Source organism: Carex rostrata, chromosome 7, assembly GCF_964058835.1.
Source record: "Carex rostrata chromosome 7, lpCarRost1.2, whole genome shotgun sequence".
In the NCBI taxonomy this organism is placed as follows: Eukaryota; Viridiplantae; Streptophyta; class Magnoliopsida; order Poales; family Cyperaceae; genus Carex; species Carex rostrata.
In genome coordinates, this window is record NC_135924.1 from 14507775 (window position 1) to 14513724 (window position 5950).

The 5950-nt window shown below is 32.3% G+C and overlaps 1 long non-coding RNA gene across 3 annotated transcripts; it reads left to right on the forward strand.

The window, feature by feature from the left end:
* The first annotated feature begins 1940 nt into the window (after window positions 1-1940).
* LOC144557394 (uncharacterized) lies at window positions 1941-3506 on the forward strand. Of its 3 annotated transcripts, none has more exons than XR_013512650.1 (4): window positions 1941-2401; window positions 2501-2626; window positions 2705-2769; window positions 2997-3506. It is a non-coding gene; the product is annotated as an uncharacterized LOC144557394 (long non-coding RNA). The 3 variants fall into 3 exon arrangements; XR_013512649.1 differs by having other exon boundaries at window positions 1941-2119; window positions 2310-2401; window positions 2501-2769; XR_013512648.1 differs by having other exon boundaries at window positions 2501-2769.
* The last annotated feature ends 2444 nt before the right edge of the window (window positions 3507-5950 follow it).

Genomic DNA, 5950 nt, shown 5'->3' on the forward strand with positions numbered 1-5950 from the left:
CTGAGCAATCTGTCGCATTTCATTTGTAATTAGAAGTAGCTAGAGCAAATTGATTAAGTTGCAACCATCGTGCAATCTAACTTAGTAGTTCCATTAGTTTTGAGCTGCTATCAGGTGCACCTATTTGCAACACAATCACAGTATGTTGATCGATTAGGGTTTTGGGTTTAGGGTTTACTATTATATTTTTCAACAATTCACCAATCTGTCTCTAATTTTTATTTATTTTTACAACAATTCATTACACCACCAGCTTTGCTGGTATTTGAACTCTGGCCAGATTGGTATGTAAGGAAACATTAGGAGTTCTGATAAAATCAGATATTCAGATCAATGACTCAGATTTGCTGGATTTTCTGAATCTGTTCATTTTTTGAATTGATATATTCTTCCAGTTTTTTTAATAATTTGTATCGTCAGTGCTTTTTTTAGATTATGGAATAAAATAAGACATTGTTTGTTTGGCTTTCCTTTATAGGTACGGTTGAAATGGACCCAGAAGCTGCACATGCCGGGTTTTGCTGAAGTTGTCAGCATGGGAGAAAGAGGTAAACTATTATATTATATAAAATTTGTTCTTAATTTTGACATTTGTTTTGATGCTGCAGATGATGACCCCTTACCGGCCATATAGGGGCTTAGAATTACAGGAGAAGCATTTCCAGGAAGAGAACTTCAAGCAAGTGGTTACTCCATCAATGGCACCAGCAGTTGCAATTTTGAAGTACTGTCCTTGCACCTTTTTTTTTTTCCCCAATTGTAGTGTTGTATCCATCAACAACTATGACACTCACTAAATGATATATTAATTGGTACTTGATTGAAGACCAAATAAATTTCAAATTGCACTTGATCTCCATATGAAAATGTACCATAGTACATGCAGACTATATTTTATATTTTTTAGAATTTTTATACTAGATTTTTAGACAGATAGAAAATCACTACTTTTGAATGTTCTACAATTTTTAAAGTAATTGTAAAATTGTTCCAGGTAGAAAATCAAGAGTATTAAAGCAATTGTAAAATTGTTCCAGGATGTAGAACTTGATATCTGGGAATTTTAGAAACTGAAATCATTCAAAAAGGAGTTGCAGATTGATCTATACAAAAATGCCAAGCATGCATGCTCAATATGACCAAATTGCCCTTTTCCATATACTAAATCAATGAAATGAATTAAAAATAAAGTAGATAAGATGATGAAATTGTATGCTCAAGCCCTCATATGCACATCATACATGTTGATAACTTTTTTTATACATACATTTTGTTGCAATTAGTTATTAATTAAACCCTATTTGGAACAGTGAAACACGCAACTTTGATGAGACGAGCCCATCTGGAAAGCATTACTTGGCGGAGGTAATGATCTCATTTCTGGCTATCGTTTTATCGAGTCAACTGTAGATTTAAGATTTGAAGTTATGGCTATCATTTTAAGTGGTGAAGTCATAATTTTTCAGGTTTGTAGCGGGTGGGAATAGTGATAATAGATTGGTTTTACCCATATCTTCCTACTGTGCTTGAGGAACCGAGCCCTTCCTTTTCTTCATTTTATTATTGTTTGCTTTCGTGCTATCTGTTTTAGGGTCATGTACTATACCAAGAACTGCTCTCATGCTGTTTGTTACTCTTTTTTATTTTTTTCTTTTGTGTTCTTTCTGGATTTTGATCTATGATCTATTATTGTTCTTTCTTGGATTTTGTAAATATACCCTTAACTTAAACCCTGTAAATATGAATTTGTGTGTAAATAAGCCAAAGACATTATATACAACCCATGTACCAACCTTCCAATACTGTACCAGTCACATTCCCTGTAAATATGAAGTTGTGATGGTTGTCACGATTCTCAACTTCATTAGTAGTCAATGCATTGAACCCTAAGCTAAAGCCAAATACATAACTATCATCTTTTCTTTTTTTATCATTTTCAGTTGATTTTCCTTTGAGGAGAAGAGATAGAAGGGCATACGTGTCAAAGAAAATTGTGTGTTCGGTTCAGGCCCCACCACTAGCCTGGCCAGGTCAGGCCGTACCAGAGCCGAGTCGCAGCTCATGGGATGGTCCCAAATCCATTTCAATTGTGGGGTCCACTGGCTCAATCGGCACTCAGGTACTCCTACCATTACAATTTAATTTAACTCAAAACTTTTTGTATACTAATATTATATAAAGGACCCCTTGCCCTTTTGAGAAATTCTACTTGCAAAAATCGAGATACTATATTCATTTAAAAAATTGATTTTTTTAGACTGAAAGCCTTGATTGTAAATTTTTTTCAATCCCAAATTTCAAAATTTCAGACACTTGACATAGTAGCTGAAAATCCAGATAAATTCATAGTTGCACACTTGCACTTGCAGCTGGATCAAATGTCACACTTCTAGCTGATCAGGTTCATTTTTTTTTGGTCAAAATTTATAACAGTAGAGTTGTTCCTATGAAAATATTTTGAAAAAACAGGTTTGATTTATTCCTTTTTTTGTGTGATCAGGTGAAAAGGTTAAAGCCTAAATTAGTAGCTGTGAGAAATGAGTTGTTAGTAAATGAATTGAAAGAAGCCATAGCTGATTGTGAAGAGAAACCTGAGATTATACCTGGTGAGCAAGATGTCTTGGAGGTTAGTTTTCTTTCTAAAATTTAATATTTATTTTTCTATTGTTTTTACTTTAATCTATTATAGTTGTATTTTTTTTAGGTTGCCAGACATCCAGATGTTGTGACAGTTGTCACAGGGAACATATTGTAAATGCTGGATTGAAGGTATATGATTCTATATTTCCTTTTATGTGTACATTATCTTTTAGTTACTTTTTATATGAACATAGCTCTGGAAAACGAACAGCATCTCATAAAGTTGCTACTTTATGAGATTGTCAGCTATGAAACAAACTGATCAGATTGTCATGTCTTCACAAATATTGGCACATGCATATTTTTCCATAAATAAATCAGCCATCAACGTTCTGTTTGTTTGCTAATTCATTCAGGTCTGCATCAGATGCATATTTCGTCTCTTTGGGATTCACGACCTTGTTTGCTACATTTCACCACGATCGCTTACTCTGTTTGGGTGTGTTGTGCTATGTCTGCTGCTTACAAGAAAAACTGGAGCAGCTTCCAAGGAGATAAGTTCTGTTAATGATTTTTTTTTGTTCATATCTGACATGATAAAGAGGGAGGAGTACCAAATTGATGGATTCTCTTTAGAAGTCTCAGTAACCCCTGTTATTACTGCCAACAAACGTGCTAAGGTTTTCAAATTTGTATTTTTATTTTCTTTTATCAAAGTTTTCAGCACAAGTATGTAACTTCTATAAAATGGATCCTTCATTATTCTTTTTTTTTTAAAGTAGGATCCTTCATTATTCTTAGTTCTGGTTATTTTCACATTACATTGTACTTAGTGTCTTTAGTAAAAAAAAAATGGCCTAACAGTGTTAGAAAGGGTTTGTAATGTGATACTTCATGCCTCATGGATTTTCAATTGTATCTCTCAGTTTTGCAACGAGTACCTTGTGCTAAAAAAAATTTCAAGGATATCACTCCACATGACATTGTTTGCTCGGGATCACTTAAAAAAGAAAGTGGGAAGTGCAATGCATACACCAGCTTAGATTATTTCTCATTGTCTACTTCAGCTTGGATTAGCATATTTAATTAAATGAGTTGAATAATTTATTAAATAAACTTTCTTTTTTGTGAAAAGAATGGTAGTTTTTTATTTGTAATATTTTTTATGTATGTTTGTTAATACATTGAACAGAGGTGCAACTATTCTTTTCTGTTAATTTTACAATGCAGTATTCATGTTTTATTAGTTGTTTTTTTATTTATTATACTTTCAAATAATTCAATGTTTAGGGTTTAGGGTTTAGGATTTATGAAAAAAAAAAACTTATATAAATTAGGTTTTCTACTACATAATTTGCTCCCGTTGCTGTGCAAGGGCACGATTACTAGTATGATTATATATAATTTACATGACAAAAGCTTATCCTTTGTAGATACTTAATTTTAGTTTTATCTCAAACGCATGCATGCATGATGCATGCATGTTTATTGTTTAATATTCTAACTGCATATGTGTACGTATCATCATCATTGAAGATTTTTTATTTTTTTTGCAAATTAAATTGATATGAACCCCAGCCGCAAGACAAGCTAAAGCTAGGTTATGGATAAATTTGACCGTTTAATTACCGTTGCCTTTGTCAAAAACTGGATAATGTTAAACTGATAATTAATTATAAATGATTTAAAAAATGTAATGCAACTTATGATGCATATGCCTATGATCTATCATGCTAATTAAGTACATGACAAAAAGTGCACTATTTGTGATTTGATTAGTCTTAGATTTTTAATTTTTTAATAATTAATTGTCAACTTGACACGGGCAAATGATAGGATATATATATATATATATATATATATATAGGACTTGGCTACGGTGCTATGGGTAGCTAAGAGACCTCCCGTGCTACGGCTCAATATTCGACTTTTCAAAATCCTAACGGTCGATCCGAACCGTTCATCTTGTTCTCCATATTAATATGTGCTTGGAGACCAAATTTTACATTTTTTGGAAATTTTTTACTATTTTTTTAGATTTATTAAAAATCGCTGTTTTTCAGACAAATCTGGACCATAAAAAACAGCGATATTCAATAAATCTAAAAAAATAGTAAAAAATTTCCAAAAAATGTAAAATTTGGTCTCCAAACACATACTAATATGGAGAACAAGATGAACGGTTCGGATCGACCGTTAGGATTTTGAAAAGTCGAATATTGAGCCGTAGCATGGGAGGCCTCTTAGCTACCCATAGCATATTAGCCAAATCCTATATATATATATATATATATATATATAGAGAGATGGGCTATGGTGCATTGCAATGCATAGGCCATGGTGTGCATTGGACCATAAATCACCGATTCAAAGTCCAAATGACCGATCCAAACCGTTCATCTTGTTCTCCATATTAATATGTGCTTGGAGACCAAATTTTACATTTTTCGGAATTTTTTTACTATTTATTAAGCCACTTTGAAAATCGCTGATCCAACGGTGGCTTCTGATTTTACTGTTCCAAACAGTCACCGTTGGATCAGCGATTTGCAAAGTGGCTTAATAAATAGTAAAAAAATTCCAAAAAATGTAAAATTTTGTCTCCAAGCACATATTAATATGGAGAACAAGATGAACGGTTTGGATCGGTCATTTGGACTTTGAATCGGTGATTTATGGTCCAATGCACACCATGGCCTATGCATTGCAATGCACCATAGCCCATCTCTATATATATATATATTATTAATAATTAGGACATGCATGATTCTGACCTCAAGTTCTTGTTTTGGAAGCTTAACTCTAATTTAATATTAATTATAATTGTGGTACTTACGTGGCCAAGTCACGGATACGCATCGTACGTATAAAAATAATTAAGGTGTCTTATCATGATTATGTACATGACGAAGCATTCACTGTATGTACATTAACATTACTTAATTCTTCTCTCTTCTTGAAAATAATTAAACCACTTAATTAAGTTACAAAGTCATTATGCTCCTAATTAAATTAATTCACCATTTTGGTTTCATATTTCCAAAAAAGAAAAAGAAAAAAAGTTATATATAAATATTAATTGGTGTTGTCTATCAGTAAATACATATTTATATATTTTTTTTCTTTTGCTGTGCCATGCATATATATAATATGCAAATGAGTGTACTATTTGAGGGCATTAATTCAGCTCAAAATTATATACCTATTTAATTAATTAGTTCTACAGGCCTAGGAAAAGATGTTTCTCAATTCCTCCTTCCCCAAAACAATGTGCGGTAACTATGTATGTATAATTGTATATGCAAAATAGAGGAAAAAACAAAGGTTAGCTATCCCAAAATATATCTGATTGCATGGTTATTTTTGGACT